Here is a 24,731-nt window from a genome sequence, read left to right as displayed (position 1 = left end):
TGCCTGGTAAACGCCCCTAGCAACTACGGGGGAATAAGGTCATGGATCGGGGTCAAACTTCGGAGGAATGGCAGAGTTGATGTCGAGGCTGAGTCTGTCTCTGCCCCAGATCCCAGTCAGGCCTCTCTCTTGAGCCACTGGGGGGAGCTGTCTGAATGCAAGCCAATCTCCAAAGGACCTAGCAGGCTCGTGCTCAAAGCTCCGTCGGATGCATGAGGCCGAGCCCCTAGCATGTGACCACTAGGTAAACGGATAAGAGGGTTCCAAATCAAGGGCTGTTGGAGACGCTCCTTGGAGGCTACCAGAATAGATTGGTGGAGGGCTGGCATCAAGTGGTCCCAAGCTCGTAACAGAATGGCTGCAATTCTTTCCTCAAAAGCTGGGCTTAAAGCCACGGGCTTGCATCTCCGTGAAGATCGATCTCGTGCTTTGCGGCCAAGGGGCCCCGTAGACTTGTGTACGGGCGGATATCCTGGCTAGGAGGAAATCCTTCCATGGCTTGTTGCCTCAAAGAAGTCCTCTTACAATCAGCTTGCCTAGGAGCGCACGGCTCTGAATGATGGGGTCGATGATGCCCAGACCCCCTTTGTGGCGCGGCTGTATGATCACTCTCAAGGCCACCTTGGTCCGGGCAGTCTCCCGTTGCTGCCAGCCCACAGAAAGCTGTGGATTGAACCTGACCAATGCAGGCCCGTGAGAAGGCCCAACAAGAAGTAATATACCACATGGTGGCAAGAACCACCCGTCTATGAACCACTACTTGGCCGGCTAAGGAACGCCTTACTGAACTCCAGTATAGAAGCTTATTTTGAATGCTCAGAAGAAGAGGGGCTAACTGTTGCTCTGGGGGGATATCGATGCTCACCTAGCATCCAAGATATGCTCTCTTTCAACAGCTTTCAAAAAATGAGACTGCACTAGCACTAATCAGGCTTTCTTAGAGTTTCTCTCAGAGATTATGCGGTATGGAAAAAAAGGAAGAGAGAGATTTGTTACTTTGTGTATAATCCCTAAGAGCTTCTCTTATGGTTGAGGCTGCTCAAATACAAGACAATTTGGGTGGCTATTACTGCAGCCTTGATGTCAGCAGGACAAGATTATTTACATAAAGACAGCACATAAAGTCAAGGATGCCCCCAAAACAAGAGTCCTTAGCATTGAGACTGATTGTATTAACACCCTTTTGGGGTTTACACATTTTGTATACTTATTTGTACATAATATACTTCTTGATATATGTTGATAGAGAGCCATACAAAGCTTAGCCAAGGGTTTTATCTCGAGTCCATGTAAAGGCTAATTTTATAAAGGCTATGTCCTTTTTTTAGTATTGACCCGGCGAAGTGTGAACTTGATGGTCGGGTATATAAGTGAACTATTACTATTGTATGGAACACTGCATAATACAAAAACTTTTGGCTAACTTGTGAGACAGAGAAAGAAAGAAAGTTGTATTAACGTCTTCAAAAGGCCAAAATGACTTGTGAGACCAAAATGCTACATCATGTCCATGCTATACATCATCATGATACTGAAAGTAAAACTAGTAAAAATATCAAAGAGCCTCAAGCTCTCGCATCAGCCAAAAATATCTCGTATAGAGAGAGAGCGCTTGAGAGAATGGATTACATTGTGCATTGTGCCTCTTGATTTCTCGCTTTATGTGTGTGAGAGAGAAGAGGTTGAGAGAGTGAGCCATCTAGTGTTGCGGATTACCGTGGTTAGTGACACACCGTTGGAGCAAGTAGAGGAGAGGAGTGACCGAACGGAAGTTATGGTCTAGTGGTAGGAGTGACACACCGTTTCATTGGCCCCTCCATTCACGACCAAGCCTTACTGGGCAAGTTGATTGTTCGAGGTCTTCTTCCAGGTGGTGAGCCAAGCTTGGAAGGACTTCCTCCTGGTTAGGATCTCTGCCCGCATTTTGATCCTGGGAGGCTCTTGGCCTTAGACCACGAGATGGATTTTCACAGAGATGCGGGCACACGGCTTTAGGACAGCATTTGAGGACAGATTTGCAGCCAGTCTGTTGTGTGATTGAGATCAATCAGGCTGGCCTTAAGCAGTCAGCTCTAGTAGCCTCTGAGGAGCGGCTCCATCAGCCTCTGATCTGGAATCCCATGGTCCGTCTACCTAGTGGTCACATGCTTGGGGCTTGCCCACACGTATCGTGGGGAGCTTTGAGCACGGGCCCCTCTAGGTCACTCGGAGATTGGCTTACATTCAGACAACTGCTCGTAGAGCCTTAGGAGAGAGGCCTTATTGGGATATGGGGCAGAGACCGACTTAGCCTCGACATCGACTCCTCCATCCCTCCGGACCCTCCTTCCGCATATCGGCTAGAAGTGTTCACGAGGCACAATATACCCCCTGGTAGTTCATGGCATGGATGAGAGCACCACCTTACTCACCTTCTTGATTGGGCTTCATGGTAGATTGGAGAGAGGAGAGACTCCCTTAGAGGACTTTAGGGGATGCACCTTGTAGAGGGTGAGGGTGATTGGTTTTCATGTGCATGAGTAGCACATCGACCCTCCAAAGCAAGTTCTTTTAATGCTTGGAACAAACAAGACTTACCAGTGCAGGAGTGAGCACAACCTTACTGTCATGTGCACAGAGTGTATCTACTGTGTGCAACACGCACACAAGACTAGCTTCGAGGCTTGGGGAAGCTTGGAGCTAGGCAGGCTGATTGGCAAGCTAGGCTAGGAATGGATTGACGGGCGGGCACCCAAGTGTGGACAAGTGGGCGCCCAAGTGTGGATTTCCGGTGACCGGCCAAGAGCCTATAAAAGGGTGGCCAAGGTTAGTCAATTGGTCATAGAGTCTCGCGAGTCTTTGCGAGAGCTCTACGGTCAGGAGCTTGGATCTAGTGTAGACGTGCACCTGCTTCATGCAGCTGAGACTGGCAGCAATCTCGAGGCCCGCAAGGGTAGCTCTCTGGCGGTATGGGACGTCATGGAGTAGAGATTGGTTGGTGTGTCTTGCTAGTTAGCTCAGCTCGTGGCTCGGTGGGGACAACCAAGACTTGTGGGTTTTGCCCACGGCTGTCATGGTTGGGTGGTGAGTTAGGCCTACACCCCCCCTTCACATTGTTTGGCTTTGTTTTGCAGGTTTCGAGTCGTGTTTCAGGATTTCTCTACGAGGAGATCCGTGGGGATTTCACACTGGTATCAGAGCATGCCTCGAAGAGCGTGCAAGTCGGTAGGTAGAGAAGAAAGAGGTCAAAGAAAGAGGTATGAGTTCGAGATGCTGTTTTTTTCATGTAAACCGTTTTTTTTTCAAAATTCAGCGTATGGTTTCTGGTTGCATCGTTGGAACCCGAGTGGGTTGTGGTCATGGAAAGGGTTGATTATAGCAAGTGAAGAGTTGCTTTTTTGGCGAGGAGAGAAGCAAGTGAAATAGTCGGTTGTATGTCTCAACAAGCAATAGCTTGTCGGCTAAGTGAATCAGCAAGAGAGTGAGAGAGGAAGGGTTGTTGGTTGTCGTTTTTCATTGTGTTGGGTCGACTATGTGTGAGAAAAGGGTGTCGATGACCTTGCGATGAGTCGGGCGGCGACTTCTTTTGGTTCACTGCTGTTCCCTAAAGCCCACATGTGGCGGGCAGCCGAAAGTGGCTGTTTTTTAAAAGCCCTTTTATTGCTTTTCGTAGACCTTACGTTTTTTTTAAAAACACATAGCGTATATTAATAAAAATACAAGAAAAAAGCTATGTTTTGTTTTTTTAAAAATGACGGCAGAGTCTTATGTAAAAAAAAAAAACAAAGAAGGTTACATGGCTTTTAAAACAGCCATATGCTTGGCTTTTAGCAAAGCCATCTTACATGGTTTTTTTTGGAAAAAACAAAAAACACAAAAGCAATATACAAAAAAAAAACGCTTTTGGGGGGCTTATAAAATTCGCCTAGAGTGGGTTTCTAGCCACACATCTCCTCGAGCTCTCTAGCACCATCTGTTGCTTACAGCCATGATTTTCTCTCACTTTTAAATTTTTCCACTTTGCGATGTCGACCCAAGCTTCCAAGATGGAAAGTGCACCCGCACACAAAAACCTGCCGGCTCTTGAAGGTGTCGATGGTGATCTTTTCGAAGATTTTGTAACTAAATCTGATTTTTAGGAGTTTAAAGTTACTTTTGACGCTTCATTCACGGGTCATCACGCACAGGGCGCCGTGTAGATGCAGATTTTGCAAAATTCTATCTCTTTATTGACCACTACCTTGTCTACTCTCTCGGGCGTGGATACCTTGGCATCTACTTTAGGCCCCAACATTACTTCGGAACAGTTTAGGGGCAAGCAAAAGTAGCGTACCAAGGAGATTGTGGACACGTGGCTACATAAGTGGCAGGTCCACTTCCAGTTTCATCTATATGGTGTTGACAACAAGATTCAGTTGGTAGGAGGTTTCCTCTCGGCCAAAGCTTTGCCCTGGTGGAAAGAACTCAAACCTAAACCAACAATCTGGCACAATTTGAAGAAGTCTTTAAAAAGGAATTTCTCAAGGAGGAGGATGACTACGATATAGTTGCTGAGTTTGCTAGTTTGACCATGACCTCGCAGAACCTCACTTATGAAGTCTATCTCTAGAAATTTAGAGACTTGTAGATGAAAGCTACGAAGATGGATTCTACTACTCTTTTGGGTTTCTTCGTAGCAAGGTTACCCGACTCGTACCGTTTATAGGTCAAGAATAACAGGTGCAAAACTTTGGACGAGGCCATTCACTCTGCTCGTATTTATGATGTTACGATTGTCTCTTCCAAAACCAAGTCCGTAACCGAGCAGGGGAACAAGCACAAAAGAAAGTTCTCCGCGTCGATGGCCAGCACGATAGAAGGAAAGTCTTCGGACCAACCTTCAAAGAATTCTACTTCGACTCCAGTGAAGAAAAACTGTCTCTTCAAGGCTTCGAAGCTCAAGAAGGAGGGACGCTGTTTCATCGAAGAAAAAGGACACATGCGTAACGAGTGTCCGAAGAAGAAAGGTGCTACGACCAACGCAAGACCCAGGACGAAGGCAGTCAACCAGTTGTCTTTGATAGGTACTTCAGTCACTGTACTTTCTTGCCCTAGTTCATGTTTTAATTGTTTGTTCAACTCTAAAGTTTTTGGGTTGCATGATCTTCTTTGAGTTTATGGACCAAAAGCTCACACAACTTTGTTAATTACAAACTTGTGCAGAAATTGGGTCTGGACACAGCGCCTAGCGATCATAGCCACGAGGTACGCCTACCTGCGGGTCGGCAAGTATGGGATCGAAAGGTGGAGAAGCTATTGATCCAGATTCAGGACTACAGAGATATTCTGGAGTGCTATGTTATGCATCTAGAGCATGTAGACTTGCTATTAGGGATTGAGTGGTTTAAGACCCTTAAGGTCCAAATAGATTGGTCTAGTCATACTTTTTCTTTTGAAAATAGGAACACCCAGTATTGTAACCTAGGTGGTTGTATACATCCCTCTTAGGGACCTCTTGTAAATACCGTTGATTTTGGAAATATAATGGATTCTTCTTTGTATATTGCTTTCCACTATGTCTTGATTCCACTTTCTTCATTTCTCATATCTACTATGGATGTCAATGAATTAAGTGTGTTTCAAAGCAAAGAATTAAAGAAGTTACTTGACTCGTTTTAAAATGTATTTCCTAAGGAGTTGCCATCAAGCTTACCACCCGAAAGGGCAGTGGATCATCGTATTGATTTAGTCCTTGGTGCTCAATCTGTTAGCATTCCGCCTTACAGGATAAGTCAAGGTGAGGAAGATGAGGTGGCTACACAACTCGCAGATTATTTAAGGATGGGCCAGATCCGTCCAAGTAAATCACCTTTGGGTGCGCGTGTGTTACTTAGGAGAAAGAAGGACAACACCTCACGAATGTGTGTAGATTACAAGAGACTGAACAAAGTGACAATCAAGAACCGCTATCCTTTCCCTAGATCAGATGACCTGATTGACCGTTTATTCGGAGCGAAGTATTTCACAAAGATAGATTTACATATTGGCTATCACTAGATACATATTCATGAAAGACACGTCGAACGAACCACCTTTCGGACTAGGTATGGTGATTACAAGTTTCTCGTATTACTTTTTGGGTTGACCAATGCTCTAGCCACTTTCCAGCAAATGATGAACGATCTTTTTCTTGAACATTTGGGAAAGTTTGTGGTGGTGTTCTTAGATGATATTTTAGTCTATAGTCCTACTCTTGAGGATCATGTTAGACACCTCACGATTGTCTTGACTATTTTAAGCTAGTCTTGTGTGCGTGTGCAACACGCACACAAGACACGCACACAAGACTAGCTTTGAGGCTTGGGGAATCTTGGAGCTAGGCAGGCTGATTGGCAAGCTGGGCTAGGGATGGACTGACGGGCGGGCACCCAAGTGTGGACGGGTGGGTGCCAAAGTGTGGACGCCCGATGACCGGAAAGAGCCTATAAAAGAGTGGCCAAGGTTAGTCAGTTGGTCATAGAGTCTCGCGTGTCTTTGCGAGAGCTCTATGGTCAGGAGCCTAGATCTAGTGTCGACATGCACCTGCTTCATGCAACCAAGACCAGCATCAGTCTCGAGGCCCGCGAGGGTAGCTCTGTGGTAGTATGGGACGTCATGGAGCAGAGATTGGTTGGTGTGTCTTGCAAGACTGGAAGGTTTTCATTTTAGGTAGAGGATGGAGAATGCCAGAAACCGGACCAATGTCGATTGTAGATGATCGATGGCTTTTTCCACAAGGTGGCCTTACAGAGGAGGCATGAGATTATTGGTCATGAGAGGGCTATCAGGTGCATGTTGGCAGCTTTGTAAGAGGAAGCATGAAAAGCATCCTGATGTCCTTTGGATTTTAAATACTCTTTGCATTGTCAGAACTGGGTTGCAGCATGCCATGGAGCAGAAGGTAGAGTGTAACTTGGTTGAACACAATGCTAATCAATACACTTAAATACACTAAGATTTGATGGACCCTTGCTCAAATACAAGAAGTAAATTGCTGAATTGACAAGAGACGCACAATGAGCTGGAACGGCCGACCCCTCCCTCAAATAAAGTATATTGATCTTGGGAGAATCAAGTACATAGTGTCATGGGCATTTCTGACGAGATTTCCATACCAATGCATATGAATACAGTAATGCAAACAAGTGGTTGTCGATGTAGACTTGCAATCCACACTACCCTCTCAAGTGCCCATGTTCCCTACCATGTGCTCTCTATTGTTCCACCAACACATGGTAGCAACAATCTGCAAGAGAGCACGTAGGACAAGAGAACACTACACATGGTATGTGATCTTGTAATCCGGTTCCTCCCTCCTGCTACTTGCTTCCATATTTAAGCATCATTCTCCACTGAAAGATAGAGCACATCAGAAGGTGTGGGCCATCGTACCATAGTTAATCACTTAAGATATGAGGATATCCCTTGATGCTCCATTTTCGGCTAATGAGGCACTCCTTGCAGCACTGCCTTGCAGTTAAGTCTCCAAGGGAAGATGGTTTATTGCCCTCCTTTTTCTAGCTTTTTGGGATGACTTTAGGGAACAAATCACTATGGCCTTCGAGGATATGTGAAACCATAGGAAATATGCACTCTTTCTTCATGAAGTGGCTATTCATCTTATTCCAAAAGGTGGGGATAAGACAAACAAAAGCCAATGGTGGCCAATTACAGTGCTTGGAATTGCTTATAAAATCTTGGCAAGAGCAGTTAGTATAAGGTAGGAGCTAATCTTACAGAATGTGGTTTATGACACTTAGACTAGGCTCCCTACAAGGGGGGACATTTTTGACAAGGTATTCTCCTTTTGGGAGGCAATAGAATGGGCTAAAGCAAGCAACTGACCCTTAGCCATTCTATTGCTTGACTTTGAAAAAGCATGTGATATAGTTGATTGGAGTTTTCTGGAAGAAACACTTAGATGTGTGGGGCTATCACAAGATTGGATCAGAGGTGTATCATGCTTGTATAGTGATGTTCATAGCGGTGTACTAGCTTATGGTGACAAAGGAGAACACTTCTAGATCTCTTGATAATTTTGTTAGGGATGCCCGCTGGCCCTATTTCTGTATCTCATTGTGGTTGACGCCATGAGTATATATCTCGAATCCATGGTTGGGGTATCTGGCTTTAGTCTACCCTTACGTGGAGAGGAGGAACTTGTGGATTTTGAGCTTGCAGAAGACACGACTCTGTATCTCGAGGCCTCCCACATCTACCTTTGTTCTTTTCGGATTGCCTTAAAGATTTTGTTTAGCCATAGGAGCTCTTATCAAATGACACAAATCCATTGGATTTTTGGTTAGTGACTCGATTAGAGTTAATTGGGGTGTAGAACTTGAAGCTGTAGGAGCTCTTATCAAATGGCACGGATCCTTGGGTTTTGGGTTAGTGACTCGATGAGAGTCAATTGGGTGCATAAACTTACTTGGATTGAGAGAGGTAGCACTGCGAGATACTCGGGATATGAGGTTGGGATGTATGTATCCCGTACACAATAGTTTGCACCAATCCTCATGAGCATTAGTGTTACAACTCCAAGGATATTCTAAACGCAAAACATGAGTGATTATACAAACCCCCTAAGAGGGGTGTGAAGGCTAGCTCACCACCCAATCGTAGGTTTGTGTCCGCAAACCTCCCCCTAGCTAGAGACTATAAGGCACCAATCCCACGAACCATGCTAGTCACCACTGGTATACCTATTACCACCAATGCCTGCCTGCTGCTGCTGAGGCCTTTGGCATGACCGTCTGTGATCCATCGTATCCAATCATATCATAGTCACTAGAAACGAGAAACGGGGATGGAAACATTCCAGGAATGGAAACGGGGAAACGAGTTTTTAGGGGTGGAAACAGCCGTTTCCTATGACAATATCACTTGGGAAATAAGAAACGGCCATGGAAATGGATGGGGTCCCGAAACGGAGAAACGTGTTTCTAGGGATTGAAAAGGCCGTTTCTTGTGACTATGAATCATGTTCGTAAGGCTAATCGTGGTTAATCACAGAGCACAGTGTGAATTACTCCGTGTGAACAATAATAACCCAAGTCTCACTTATATAGTGGCTACTATTGTTGTAAATAATTGTCCAATCATAAATAGCCAGTATACTTGATATTATTAACCATGAGCTTTAGCCGGCTTCCTCTAATCCTAGGGCTCCCCTAACTGTGCTGGATTAGACCATTAATTCTAAAGGTTAGTACTAGGTACGTAACATACTTTCCCTCCTCAAACGTTCGACTCTTGGAAACAAAATCTGTCTAAGGAAGAAATTTGGGAAACCTATGTTGTGATTTAGCAACTGGCTCCCAAGTCGAAGCCATTCCCAGTCTTGGAAATAAATAGGGGAAACTCAAAGTACATTTCACAACTTGACTCCATAATCTAGTTTACCATTAATGCAATTTCCACCTATAACTCTGCCTGTACAGCCACTGTCCCTACAACTATCTCAGTTGGTCAGTCAATTCTTTCTAAAACTACACCTAGAACTACATATTCAAGTTCCAATTCTCAAGGGAAACTTGGATCGACAGCCAACCTGTTTAGTATTATCATAGGCAAATTCTGATCAATCAAATGATCTCTTGGTGTTGAGCATGTGCAATGTTCCACTAGCATTGATGTATCCTCTCTGTTGCTTGACAGACTTAGAACAATCATCACGAGTAGGAACCTATCTCGGTTGAACTCTGACTCTCCCTGAAGTATCTAGAAACTTCAAGTCCCAACTTAGCCTACTGTGTCAAGGTAATCAAGATGCAAGCGAAATCTGTCAACATTTACACTCTCTTATGGAACTTGGTCGAGCTAATATAATCCCACTAGTCAATACCTTGCTACATAGCTTTGATAACAGCCATAAAAGTTGATAACCTTGACAACTGTTCTAAGCAAGCATTGCTGGGAGAAATGGAACAAACCTCTTTTCGAATATACTGAACTCACAATAAAGATGGATGGTGGTATGGTCACTAGGCCAATAGAAGTTTTGCGTGACCTAAAAATCAAAATCTTCTCATTCACTTATTGTCACTTTTGTGTTGTGATGAATTTCCTTAAGCAACTTGATTCTTATGATGTTATTCTAGGCGGACCCTGTGTGAGGTAAACCAGACTTGTTGACAATTGGTCAAGAGATCATGTGTACTTAAGAAAGGATGCCAGATATTGAAGGTTGATATTCTGTTCAAAGATCTAAAGAATATTGGAACGTCTACGTCTATGTCTACACAAATTAGCTAAAGAGAGTGGACCTTACTTACATGATAGTCAAACAAAGGTGGACTTATGAAGAATTCAAGGCAATGGAGGGAGATTCTCACATCATATACAATTTTGCACTCCTTGAACCCTCAAGCTTTGTGGATACCAACGCCTTGAAAGTCCACATGGAATCAAAGATATACACATGGCAGATAGTTCCAGATCGGGACATTGTGGCCATTGTGAGGTTTATGAAGCTTATTGTGCTTCTCATCAACTAGCCAAGGGAGGAGTATGAGCGCCTCAATGTAGTGTAGCTGAACTTTGATCTCAAATAGGCCCGAATCTCTGAGGGTATCTTATTTCCAAAGATACTTATCCTCCCACTACGTCACAACATTCAAAGATATGTTTGACACAAGTTTTTGGATGCCACACTACTACTTCAGAAGAGTCACAAGGAACATCCAGAAGCGGAAGGATATCGTTAAGAGGTTTGTGGGAGAATCATAAATTATGGCCTAAATAGCTTCAGAGGATTGAATTCGCCTGAAAAAGAGGGGCACGTGAACACCCTTTTAGGGTTACACATTTTATATACTCATTGTATATATATACTTTTTGATATATTTTGATAGAGAGCCAGCAAAAGCTTAGCCAATAGTTGTATCTTGACCATAGTTATGGGAAACAGGGAAACAAAAATGGGAATGGAAACGGCCATATTGGGGGCCTGAAACGGGGAAGCACCATGTCAGCAAGGGAGATGTAAAATAAGGGGGAGGAGTGAGAAGAAAGGGAGAGACGAAACAGATGGTGATGTAAGTACTAAGAATTTAGGAGAGTATATGATTGGAGATTGGTGAAGAGAAGGAATAAAAGAGAAGCTATTATTGCCTTGAAATTGGTGAAGAGAAGGAATAAAAGAGAAGCTATTATTACCCTGAAATTGGGAATTTTGAACGGGAAACACCTGGTGTTACTGGAGAAACGTTTCCTTTTGCGTTCCCCCCTGTTTCCCCAATGAAAATGCATTTCGGGCTGCAAGCAAACGGGAAACGCAGTTTCGTGAATGTAGGTGTGCCGTTTCCACCATCCCATAACTATTATCTTGAGTCCATGTAAAGGCTAATGTATAAAGCCTGTTTCTTTTGTGTTTAGGTTTTTTTAATTATTGACCAGCCAAGTGTGAACTTGATGGCCCGGTATATAAGTGAACTTTGACTATTGTATGGAGGCACTCTTATGTAGAATAGAAAAACTCTTGGCTAACGCATGCGAGAGAGAGATAGTGAGCTTGAGAGAGTGGATTACAATATGCATTTTGCCTCTTCTTTCTTGCTTCATGTGTGTGAAAGAGAGGGAGTGAGAGGGTGAGAGAGTGAGCGGTTTAGTGTTGTGGGGCACCGCGGTGAGTGACATAATGTTGGAGCAAGTGGAGGAGAGGAGAAACCAAACAGAAGTCGTGCTTTGGGGGTAACAAGTTTGTCTCCACAAAAGTCGCGTTCTCTTTCTAGGCTAGGGCCTAGGCCAGGGTGGGAAGTAGCAGATTTAACACTTCACAGCTGAAACAGGCACATCATAGACTAAAAAAGTGTGAAAACTAACAAATATAAAACCCTAAAAGCAGCTTTCAGGAATGAACTGCATGGGGTTGATTTCAGCAATCATTTACTTTCTTTTTCTGCTTTAATGCAACTTTCGGGTGCGCTCCATTGAACTTTTGTGGTCCCTTTCCCCACCCCCAAAATCCCCCCCCCCCGGGAAAAAGATCTTTCTATTAGTTACTCTGCGAAATGGCTAAGTACAAATCCGTCCTCAAATAGGAAACGAGAGTCAAGATGAACAAAGGGGAGGATGCACTTCTCCTCCGGCTGGCCGCTCTAGGAGAAGAAGGCTATTTCTCCTTTGCCAAACCTTGGGAGCCTTCGGGCAATTCCAAAGACAATGACGTTGAGACTCCTAGGGATGGTCACACCTTTGACATAATGCTGGTCTACCCCCAATGGCCAACCAAGTGCCAATTGCTAAGCTTGTATGTGCCATTTGCCACATGAAAAGAGTAATCTTCCGTGGTCAAAAACTTTCCCACAGCTGCTTCCAAAAATCTAAGAGATTGTGTGGTGGGAGGCCCTGGGACTGCCAATGTGCTGTTGCTCCGCTGGAGTGCCAACCACCTCTGACATTTGAATCCTGCAGCCAAGCTGTGTAGTGTAAGCAAAGAAGGGGTGCCAGGTGTCTCCTCACTGTCCTCCGGATCCTACCATGTCCACTCTCCCGAGTCCTAGTGGAGCCACATGAGTGGCTGGCCCTCCCAAATCCATAATCACCAGAGAGTCTCTCTGGCCACCTTGGCCAGTGGAGGGTCTATGTGCCACTCGTGTGCATGAAAACCAATCACCCTCACCCTCTGCAAGGTGCATCCCCCGAGGTCCTCTAAGGGTCTCTGCTCTGCGGTTGCCTTCCAGAAGGTGAAGATGTTGTCCAGAATACTCCGATCCTGAACAAAGCTTGTCTGTGTACCATGAATCAAGTCGAAGGGCTGGGCTGCAGTCTCCAGCTGATGGCCTTGGCCAGAATTTTGTTGGCCGCCCCTAGGAGGGTGATGGGTATCCATTGTGGAATCTCTAGTCTGTCACTACCTCCTTCGGAATCAAGTGCATCAAACCCTTAGACAACCTCTGCGGCATGGCTCCCGTAACCATCATCACATTGAAGGCAACTCTGAGGCCACCTTCCATGAGATCCCAATGATGAAGAAATAAGGAGACTTGAAGCCTGTCCTCTCTCGGGCATTTGCCCCTAGGTAATGCCGTCATAGCCTCTGCCAACTCCTCCGAAGTGAAGGGGGTCAGGAGGAAAGTCCGGAGAGTGTTGGGGACCACCTCTCTCATATGCCGCCAAACCCACTCACGCGCATCCAGCACTTGTGAGGAAATTGGGGCACCCGTGAGGAGGGTGCTGAAGAAATGTGTGGCGATGGCTCTCACATAAGGGGGGTCAGTAACAATGGATCCATCCTGGCCTCGTAATTTGCGGATACCCTCTCTCCACTTGAGTGGGCCTGCAATCTTGAAGAACTCTCCAAGTGGCCTTGTCTCCCACCTGTGGTGTCCAAAAAGAAGCTCTGGTATTATATCTATACTCCACCTGCGGCTCCTCGATGGATCTTAGCTCTATACGGGTGGCAGCCATCTGGCTTTGAATCCACGAGCTATCTGGTGCACTCTCCTGTAGCCACTGTAGAGAAGCAAGACCCCTACGAATGCTCCTTTCCAGCTCTCGGAAGCTAGCCAATCTGCTCCGCGCTACCTCTTGTAATAGACTGCTAATCTCTCCAAGGCCTGCATCCAAGGCACGTGCGGTTTCTCTTGAGTGAAAATCTAACCTCTCCTGAATCCCCTCTATTTTTTTGCAAATCTCAGGGTCTTGGATGAGGCTATCTCGAATCCGGGAGCACAAATGTTCGTCTTGCCTCCTTGGGTCATCTAGGGAGAGAATAACCAGGGCGTGATCGGAGAAAGTAGTGCCAGCCGGAGGAACTTCGTGCTGGGCCTTTTCTCGGGCATGCATTGGCCAAGTACAATGATTGATCTGGAACTTCTTATGGGCTGGAAGTGATGGGAGGGCCAAGGTGGCATAGCGAGTGATCATTCTGCCACGTAGCAGAGAGGGCCTCATCGATCCTGCTATTCAGAGCCGTGCCCTGTTGGGCAAGTTTATTGTCGGACGAATCCTTCCCGGTGGTGAGTCCTGGAAGGATTTTTTATTGGCCCGGATCTCAGCTCACACTCCGAGCCTTGGGGGCCCGCGGCCACAGAGTACCCGATGGATCTTCACAGAGATGTGAGCCGGTGGTTTTAGCCCAGCTTTTGAGGACAGATTTGCAGCTAGTTTACTTCGGGCTTGGGTACCAGTTGCCTCAGAGGAGCGGCTTCGGCAGCCTTTGGTTTGGAACCCCGTGGTCCGTTTACCCAGTGGCCACATGTTAGGGGCCTGACCGCATGTATCTTGGGGGGCCTTGAGCATGGGACCGGCCAGGTCTCTTGGAGAGATGATAGCACACAGGCAGTTACCCTTGGAGGAGTAGGAGAGAGGCTTGACAGGGATCCGGGGTCGAGATAGGCTCAGCATTGACATTGACTCAACTATCCCTCAGGAGAGTGGCTGTTGCCTATTCTAGACTCGACCTCCCCCAGTGTGGCTAGGAGTGTTTGCCAGACATGATATCCTCGTGGCGGTCCACAAAGCAGATGAGGACAGTGGGCTGCTCACTTTTTCTATTGGTTCCCGGGGTAGATTGGAGAGATCAGAGCCTCCCTTGGAGGATTTCAGAGGCTGCACCTTGCAGAGGGTGAGGGTGATCGGTTTTCGTGCATGGGAACAGCACATAGATCTAGCACCAGCCAAGGTGGCTAGGGAGAGACTATGGCGGCTATGGATTTGGGAGTGCCGACCTCTCACGCGATTGTAGTGGGACCTGGGAGAGTGGACTTGGCATGATCCTGCGGATCGGGAGGAGACTCTAGATGCCCCCTTCTTTGCATATATAGCGCGACATCTGAGCCTGCCACATTGCCAGTAGGAGCTCCTCACTGACAGAAATACAAACTCGTCCTTGAGGGACCAAAAGAGGGAGACCAAAAATTGTGGCTTCTGCATGGTAAAATCTTCCCGCAACAGCGGGAACGCCCCTTCGAGAGGTGGTGCTTCTGGAGGAAAAGAATGTGGATAGGTCCCCTAACTGTAGCTCTATGAAGCTCGCCTCTAAGGACACCTTGCCTTTGAAAGCACTGAGGTCCCCCTAAACCTTGAATGTTCCATGATGCAATCTGCATATCAATCTCTTTGGGAAGCGGAACTATCCAAACTGCCCTCCACTCGAAGAGTCTTGGGCGTTGGTTTAAATGGGGAGTAATCACTATCGGTCTCGGGGGGAAGGTGCGTCGAGTGGGCGTCGATCTTGTCATCCATGTGTTGCCACTCTGTCCGAGCGCGAGAGTAGGCATACTCCGAACTCCATCAATCACAATGGAGGTATTTGTAAGAGGGGGGGAGGGGTACTGCGACTGAGATATGCAGGAACACAAAAAGCAGCCCCTCCATGCTGGAGGCTACCACCTCCCCGTCCTGGTCCCTATGGCCTAAGTCTCCCAACTCCATCCTAGCCTAGGGCTAGAGGTGTGTGAGCACATCATTGATGCGAAGATCGTGGAGATAATGTGAAAGCTCGACTGCCTGTTCTTGAATGGCGGCAGCCACTGACTCCGAGTCCCACTCCGTCTCCGGGGCTGCACTCAAAGGAAACGAGAAGATTATTGCGCCACTCTGTGGTGTAGAAGGTGGAACACCACACATATCCGAATGGGCACAACTATCTCCTCAAAAAGATCTGTCCCTTCCACCGGAAGGCAACGGAAGAAATTGTAATCCCCTAGGAGCCCCAAGAGCTTGGGGGCCCTCTTGGGGACTCTGGTGGTAGAGTCCTTTCCGGGGGAGCGGCGATGGTCATCTCTTCTGGCTCCGAGAATTGATGGATCAAGTGGCAAACGGAACTCATCGACTGGGTCGGGCGCTGTTGGAGGGCAGCGAGAGTGCTCTTGAGAGGCGGAGGCGGGGGGGGGGGGGGGGGGGGGTGGCTCAAAGGAAGAGGACGGGGTAGAGGGGACCAGTGCAAGAAAAGTCAGAGGTGAGGGTGGGGGAGGGGGAGGAGGGGGGGGAGGAGGCGGAGGGGGGTGGGGAGGAGGAGAGGAAGGAGAAGGGAGTGGCTGGGGGATATCCATCGAAGAGGGAGGCTGCTGAGAGGGCCTCGTCGGGAAATTATTGGGGTCAGCTGGCCTCAATGGGATTTGAGAACCGGAGGAGAAATCTCGGCGGGAAAGCGGCCGCCAAACCGGAGGGGCTGGAGGGACCCTCTCCGTGATTGGAGGGGGCCCATTGCTGGCAGGTGGGTGATGAGGTAAATGCTCAAAATGGTTCCTTAACCGAATCCTCCTGTACTTTGCCGGCCTGGCGACGACGCTCAGCTCTGGTAGTCGGCTAACGGCCTGGGCGTGGGCCAACCATCTGCCACTCGCCAGTGGCGGCAGGGTTGTCCACGGTCGGGTCCTGGTGCTCCGTTGCCTGAGAGCAACCCGTTTCCGCCTGGTGCCCTCTGCTCTGTCCGCGTCTGCCCTTGTTCGCTTCTGCGTCCACCCTCTGCTCTATCTGCCGTCCCTGCCGTTGCTCCCATTTTTGCCTGTGCCCCCTGCTTTGTCCGCGTCCTCGTCCGCTCTGATCGTGAACTGTGGCCCATCTACAGCAGTCCAATGGGCTGACTTGTTTACATAGAAAGGGGAAAATACAGCAGAGACACCAGAGCCCTCACAGAGGTATGCCAAGTTTTACAGGATTCCAGTTGGAATCAGCTTTCAGAGGGAGCGCACGGAGAGCAGGTAGAGCTGGAGTATCAGGAGGAGTGGCCATTCTATTCAGAACAGAGCTTCAGTCAAGGATCAGCATTATCAACAGAGACCCACAGATCCGTTTTATGCGGGTGAGATTTCAGCTGACAGAGGCCAAGGACTATGTACATTGCTGTGTGTTACTTTCCACCAGACACCTCACATTATGCCACGAATACAGAGGAGAGAGAGGATGGAGAGGGGATAGAGGAGGTGGAGGAGAGGGACCGGAGGAGCTACATCACCATGATGAGATTACATAGTACCTCAGACTGGGAGAGGTCTTACTAGTGGGAGACTTCAATGCCAGGACAAGGAGCAGACAGTGCACTGCATATGATTTTGAGGGAGATCCCATACAGCTACCTACTCTAGAGGATGAGGACTCTAGATCACGGAGGGTGTCTGCAGATACTAAGCCAGTTAAAGACTATGGACGGGAGCTTGTGGAGCTAGGATCATGCCACCATCTTCTCATCTATAATGGGATGGAGAGATGGCCACAGTGAGGAGGACTTACATGCTTTCCACATGGAGGTGGAAGTAGCGCAGTGGATTACATCCTAGGCTCCCAGGAGACCGCGCAGCTCATACATGATTCTCAGTACCCCCCATACCCATCGGAGCTGATCACACATACTTTATCTTTCACCATGATAGCCACCCCCCCTCCCGCCGCCTCAGCACCCACCTCGACCCATGACATCACTGTCTACTTCACTCATGACTGCGATCACATATATCAGGATACCCTTTGCCATGGTTTGCTTGACATGGATCCCACGGCACCTCTGGAGATACTCACATCACAGTTGACTGATCTACTCCACTCCTTTGCCATTGCCAGCTTCCCTCATACCACCCATACCCCCTCTAAAGCTAAAGTAGGGATGATGCCCCAGAATGGTTGGTACGACGACGAGTGTCGTGAGACTTGTGCTTGCCTCAAAAAACGACATAAAGAACTATGGGAGATCTCTGAGCATGAAGCTCAAAGATTAAACCGAGCTCCGACTCCTCGGAAGAGTAGGAAACACAAAATCCAACAACACCCACACCCATCACTTATCCGACCACCTGGCATGATTATACAAAGTCCCTCTACGATAGATCAGCCCCCGTTACCCTCTCCACCCAATCCTCGACGCACCACCTCTACTTTTTTCACTTCGAGTATGGTAGAGAAAGCTCTTACGAGGCTGCATCATGGGAGATCCACAGATCATACAGGGATACGAGGTGAGCACTTCTCTTATGCCTCTACCACCATAGCTCCTTTCCTTGCACATCTCTTCAACAGGGCACTTGTAGAGGGCTTCCCACACACATGGAGCCTAAATATCATTACCCCCATTCACAAATTAGGTGACCTGATGGACCACGGGAACTACATGATTCTCATGGTTGGCCATATTATGGCCAAGATATATGGATCAGTACTTGAGATAGAGCTTAGCTCTCTAGCTGAGAGGGAGGGTCTTTGTGCCCCAGGGCAGGCTCGGTTTCGCAGTAACTTCTGCACACTGGATCATATCTTCACCTTGAGGAGCCTGATTGAGCAGGCCGAGTCATGGGAGCAGAGACTATTGTTCCTTTGTGGATTTCCGCAAAGCATTCGACAAAGTGCCACGGGACAGGCTCCTACAGAGATTGCAGACCCTTGGGGTGCCGTCAGATATGATCCGGGGGATCATTGCTTTATATGAGAGGGTGACGGCGGGATGAACCAGATGCCAAGGTGGTCTGTCAGAGGAAATACATAGTACTATGGGGGGGGTGAAGCAGGGCTGCCCACTCTCCCTGACGCTCTTTGGCCTATACATAGATGAGGCATAGTCACAAGGGACGGGGGACGGGGACGGGGACGGGGACGGCCATAAGTAGGGAACGGGGACGGGGGAGGGAATGGCACTCAAAAAATACTTTTTTTTAAAGTTTTTCTACTCTACACTTATTCTACTTTGGAAGTACATCAAAATGAGCACAAATTTACACTGAAATGGTAAGCTTTTGAGTCATATTAACAAAATACACCAATCAAAGAGTGAAGGTGTTGACAGTTGGTTGTATTAATAATTAAGTAGATACAAAATGAGTCAAGAGTCAGTACTAAGCCTTAAGGAGGCAGAATACATGGACGAACTCAAATGAGTCAATGACAAAAAGTGCTAAAGCCTAGAGGCTAGAGGCTAGAGCTAAGTAGTAAGGCCCATGAATCATGATCCATGAATGATCATCCATGTGAAGTGCTCGCCTTATGGTCATGGGTAGCTTGTGCCAAACTCTCATCCTCATTGGCATGCTGCTCGTGTACCTCAATCTCTTGTTGCCCTTCTTGTTGACTTATCTCCCACTCGGTGAAGGGATCTGCCTTCTTGGTCAGGCTCTTGCAAAGCATTCACAAGTTTGCGCTGACGAAGAGAAGGTCATTGGCACGCTCTACCGCGAGTCGGTTCCTCTTCCTAGAGGCAATGTGGCTATAGGTACTCCAAAGTTGCTCCAAGCAAGAGGAGCTGACGGCCTGGCTAATTATGTGGATGGCAAGATGCTGTAGCTCCAGTCCATCCGAGCCAAAGTCCTCCCACCCTAGAGCAGCACCAACTTTGGACCGGTCGATCTGTGCATCATGACAGCCATAGGAGCCATGAAATGACATGTACATGGAAAGCTGGTCCATCCCTGATCTTGCGCCTAACCGACGCATCAGGCATAAGACGGTCCAAGATGATCCTCCATCCAGCGCTCACCTCCCGATCGCTCTCCTGCTGATCTCCATGGTGGTAGCCCACTCCGCCGCAACCACGCCATGAATACTCCTCTTACGGGTGTCACTCCATCCATCCACAATGAGGAAGACTCCGTTCCTCTCCCACTACCGCTTTGTGTTGTCAGCCGCTTGCTCTACAATGCGCTTCTCCTTCTCGAGCAATGTAGTACGCAAGCTCTTGGATGAGGAGGGCGTATAGGTTGAGCCATACTCCCCAATCTTCTTAACCATGACCTTGAAGTATTCCGACCTATTCAAGAAAGCAATTTACTAATGAGAAGGGGACTAGGATAATGAAAACATGAATGATGAATTGGCAATGATCGATTGCACTTACCTAGCCGCTTGAAAGGCAATGTGGTCGTGGAAGAAGAAGCGGGCTACCACCATATCCACCTCCTCCTTCAACTTGGGGTTCCAATTCTCCCCAAGTGTAGATTGTCGCCGTGGGCCACGTAATGGTTGAGAGGCCGTGGAGATGGAGGGTGCCGGCGTCGTGGATGGAGCAACATTCCGATCGATGGTGAAGGTGATGGTGTGCATGATCCCGATCCACCACATGACTCCATTGTAGAGGCTTGAGTTCCTCTCCCCATCGTCGCGGGATCCACGGCCACTCGTGGTGTCGTTCTTGCCGCTTCAACCGCCTCGTACACGGCAAGCTTGTCAAGAAGTTCCCGTCTCTTCTTGGGCGTGACATTCGTGCAAAACCTCACCTCATGCCCACTCTCATGCAAGAGGTGGGCTCGCACTTTGTCGGCGCCACCCGTTCGCTAGTACAGGCAAAGCTTGCATGCCCATGGCCGAGAACCGCCTCCATGAGCGGATGGGGTGTAGTTAACCTCCTCCCACCATGTCCATCCCGTTGTCCTTCTATGGGAATCCCTGGCATGTGAGGAGGTTGCCATGATATGATGGTTGAAGATGGCTTGAGCCTTGAGCAATGAGAAATGGAGAGAGAGAGAGAGAGAGAGAGAGAGAGGCCTAGAGGCTCGGAAGTTGGAAGACTCAAGAGGCTTGAGGGAGAGGTGAGAGAGAGAGAGAGAGTCTAGATAGTAGAGAGTAGGGCCTTGTGTGAGAGAGGCTTGAACTTGGAAGTTGGAAGTTAGAAGAAGCTTGAGAGAGAGACTAGAGAGAGTAGATACACTCATAGAGTGTGGCTTGAGGCTTGAAAGTTGAGAGAGAGAGTTGCTTGAACTTTGAAGCCTTGAAAGTTGAAGGTTGGTCTGTGTGCTTGTAGCCTTGTAGCCTTGTTCTTATATAGATATTAGATAGGCAGGAGAGAGAGAGAGAGAGAGAGAGGCAAGGGCCAAGGCCCAAGGCCCAAGGCCCCAAGCCTGAAGGCCAAGGCAAGAGAGAGGCAAGGGCCAAGGCCCAAGCCTCAAAGGCCAAGCCTCTAGGCTCAAGGCATCCCGAATCGGCCACCCAAACAGCCATAAACGGCCAAAAAAATGAGCAAAAAACAGTCGGGACAGCGTGCAATGGCACCCTGCCGTCCCCCACAGCCGTCCATGCTCTTGCAGCTGTCCCCGTCTCCATCCCTTGTGAGGGACGCCTCCAGGGGGACGTCTGACCATCCCCTGCCGTCCCCGTTCCTGATCCGTCCCGACTCGGCATCTCGCTGTTCCAAGCATCCGTCCCTTCCGTTCCCTGTGACTATGAGATGAGGTCATGGACTTCATAGACAGAGGAGGAGGGAGTGCTTAGGGGTTTTGGTTACTTTACTACTCTATGCGAATGACATCATTCTGATGTTTGACTCGCAGGAGGGATTGCAGCGCCACATGGACGCCTTAGATAATTTTTGTACACAGAGAGGCCTTTCAATGAACCTTGGGAAAACCAAGGTCATGATCTTTCACACCTCCATACGGGTGATGAAAGATACAATGATCGCATATAGCGGCAGTCAGGTGGAGGTGACAGAATCATAAGTATACTTGGGTGTTACCTTCACTAGTAATGGGAGCTGTTTCTCCATGAGACAGGCATCACAAGACAGGCTCACCCGAGGTTATGCTGCCCTTGCATTGATGGAGCGATAGTGTCATCATGCTCACTTCTAGGAGCCTCGCACCAAAGGATGACTATTTGACACCTTAGTCACCCTAGCGATGATGTATGCAGCACCGGTATGGGCCCCTAGCCTCTCCACATATGATTGGCGTCGGATGGAGAGACCACAAATCCTCATGATCTCCAAGATGATTCGCACCAAACCATCAGTACCACATGAGATCATCACAACAGAGCTTGCAGTGCCCCCCATGATGGTAGAGGCTCTATTTCAGACGATATCCTACATCAGACACATTAGAGCCGTGGGTCTAGAGAGTCTACCCCGCTTAGCCATGGAGTCCTCACAGAGTATTGCCTCAGAGGGCCATCACCCATCATGGTATGCTGCAGTAGATGAGTGGTTCTCAGCACATGGGCTCACGGACCCCTAGAGAGGACAGAGTATGTAGATTATGCCACAGAGAGGTAGAGTTAGAAGAGCATTACATATACAAATGCCCTTTTTATTATGAGATCAGAGGGAGATACCATTGCTTGTTCAGAGAGGGTTTTGGCCCACTTAACCGGATGATGAAGTATCCTGATTAGAGATGCCTCGTCCTTTTACTCCTAGAGCTACACCGACATAGAGAGAGGCTTCTGTGGTGCATAGCCAAAGATCCCAGCCACAGATCACCAGCTTCTTCAGGCCTATCAACGAGTCACGTCCCCCTCCCCCTGTATCATCTACCTCCCGAAGAGGGCTCACACTACAGAGAGCCTCGGAGATCAGAGCTGCCAGGAGACCGCGACTACTTGGACGTAGACCACCACTACTCCATCAGGTCTAGTCTGCCTAGATCCAAGCAGGATACCGCGGAGCTATGGGGGGGAGAGTCCAGAGGCTACACCAGGGCACAACAGATGTGAGAGTCCTCCTCGCTCCATGCCCCATGTATGATGTACTACACCCCACCATCTCCATTGGGTGGAATTAGTAGTATATGACTTATCATGATTGTGCATCTATAGCATGCCATACAATGACTGCATAGTGAGCTGCATATGACTAGGATTAGCTTTTTATTTCAGTTTTTCTTTCCATGATACTCAGGACATGGACTTGTTGTATACAGATTTGTCTCACAGGCCAATTTGGCCTTCCGTAGACGTTAATATATCTTTTCGTTCTTTCTTTTGGTACCCCCTGGTGAGGATCTACATGAGGACTTGGGGGGGGGGGGGGGGGGGGGGGGGGGGGGGGCGGTGAGGCCAAGCTCTGGTGAGGTGGCTCATCTGTTGGCAAATGAAACACTCGCCTGGGAGGCCTGAGAACTCCTCTCACTGAATGATGGGGTCGCCCCAAAGGCATGGTATAGATATGACATGAGGCACTGTCTCCGGCGAGGCATTACAAATGCGAAGGGATGGAATCCTGGCCGTTTATGCAAGAGACGAGGCAGCAATGGGGGGGGGGGGGGGATTCCATCATTCTCCCAATGGCTCCACCTATCAGTGGGAGAAGAGGAAAGTATTGTTTCCTAAGGACTAGGAAGCAGACTGTCACTGGGAAGCTGGACATGCTAGCTAGTGGGTTGGACGCGGGGTCAAAGCCGTGCTGAATAATTGATCCTCAATAATAACGGCTGCCTGTGTTCAATGCAATTGATTATGAAATATATTTTCCAAGTGACAAATATATACCAATTCACACCGAAAGTTCTTTGTTCAACCCGTTTTGGGACAAAGTACATTGGACGAGTCAGTACAACTCATGCCTCGGAAATTGAACTGGCAACGTTATTTATTGTTTTGGTCTCAAAGTGTATGTAAGGATGTTGAGTGGGATTAGATAAATGTCTCATAAATGTGTAAGTATGGATATTTGTGTGTGTGTGTGTGTGTGTGTGTGTGTGTGTATCAGTCATATGTATGTGTGCATATGTGTACGCGTGTGTGAGGGAGTGGATCTATGTGTATATGTGTTTATTTGTCTGTGTGTGTAAACAAAGGGTTGGTGTAAACCATCGTGCAAAGAAGGCCTGTGCCGTACTCAGTGCAACGGGGATCAGCTGCTGCATGACTCAATTTGACGCCGCTGGTGAGTCAAACTCAACTTGATAGTAGCCACGTCCCAGAGGATGAATGTCTTTGTATCTTTGAAGGCCCACAGAGGAGGCTGGCCTACAAAAGATCTCTAAGTTGTCCGAACGCTGGGCGGCTACTGACAATGTTGCATATCAGAGTGAAGGCCTCTAATGATGCAACTGTTGTAGCGAGAAGCTGAAGATTCGATTCTGAAAAGGATAAGCAAGTAACGGTGGCCTTAGTTGGGGATGACGGGGCGGCTGCCATGGAGGAGTCCTGATGGTAAAGACCAGAAAAAAGTCGAGACATGCCGAGAGAAAAAACCCCCCAAGAACTGAGAAAGACTGCTTAAAGACAATGGGAGGGATGAGCGAAAAAACTGAGGAGAGGCTATGGGGGAAGGAGAGGTGAGGAGGGAGGGGGGGGGGTGTGGGGGAGGGCGTGGGCGGAGAGAAGGGGGGTAGCGCAAAGGCAGAGAGGGGGGAAAGCACAGGGCGGGCGGAGAAGGAAAGCACAGGCGGAGAGGGAAGAGGGGGGGCAGGCGAAGAAGGAGAGGGAGGGGGGGGTGGGCAGGTGGAGAGGGAGAGGGGGAGGTGGAGGGCACGTGCAGGCGGAGCAAGAGGGGGCACGTGAACCTGGGGGGAGCAGAAGCCACGGGGGCTGGAGGGAGAAGGCGAAACGCAGATGGGACTGAGGGCGCAGGTGGAAAAACGTATAGGGGGGGGGGTGCTAGAGCTCACGGTACCCTTACCAAGGTGAAAATCGCCACATTAAGGCTTTTAGCCTAAGGTACACATGAAAGCCTTGTCGGTGGGCGGTCAGCTTGACGAGAAGCTGCCTGTGGCTATGAATGATGGAAACAGGCAAGGATTCTTTATCTCAAGAGTTTGGGCGGTAAAATCCTGCCAACACACATGGTGATTTGTAGCCTTCAAGGATGGTTGGCACAAGTGCTGGTCTTGCCTAGGATGCCTATGTCTCCAGTAGCGATGAGCTATCCAGTTTTATCAAATACTAGAAGAGAAGGTTAGAGTGGTTGTTCTATTTTGGATTGGTGCACTCCGCTTTCAGGATGGATCTTGTATAATGGCATTAGCATGGCCCATCTGTCTTCATTTTTGTACATCATGGATGGAGCCACAATTTCTATGACACTGCAAGAACTTGCTAGACATCACATTTGGCTTGTGTATTTGTCAGAACTTGGGTAAGATTCACCGTAA

The 24,731-nt window shown here is 48.2% G+C and overlaps 1 protein-coding gene across 3 annotated transcripts in view; it reads left to right on the top strand.

The window, feature by feature from the left end:
- Window positions 1–24,731, top strand: part of LOC147611870 (DEAD/DEAH box helicase) — a 110,814-nt gene that overhangs the window by 29,457 nt on the left and 56,626 nt on the right. The window lies entirely within an intron of this gene.

This window comes from Cibotium barometz, chromosome 46 (genome assembly GCF_041138505.1).
Source record: "Cibotium barometz isolate CiBa-2024 chromosome 46, ASM4113850v1, whole genome shotgun sequence".
NCBI lineage: Eukaryota > Viridiplantae > Streptophyta > Polypodiopsida > Cyatheales > Cibotiaceae > Cibotium > Cibotium barometz.
The sequence above is the reverse complement of the archived record's forward strand: the minus strand, read 5'-3'. Positions and strand labels throughout refer to the sequence as shown.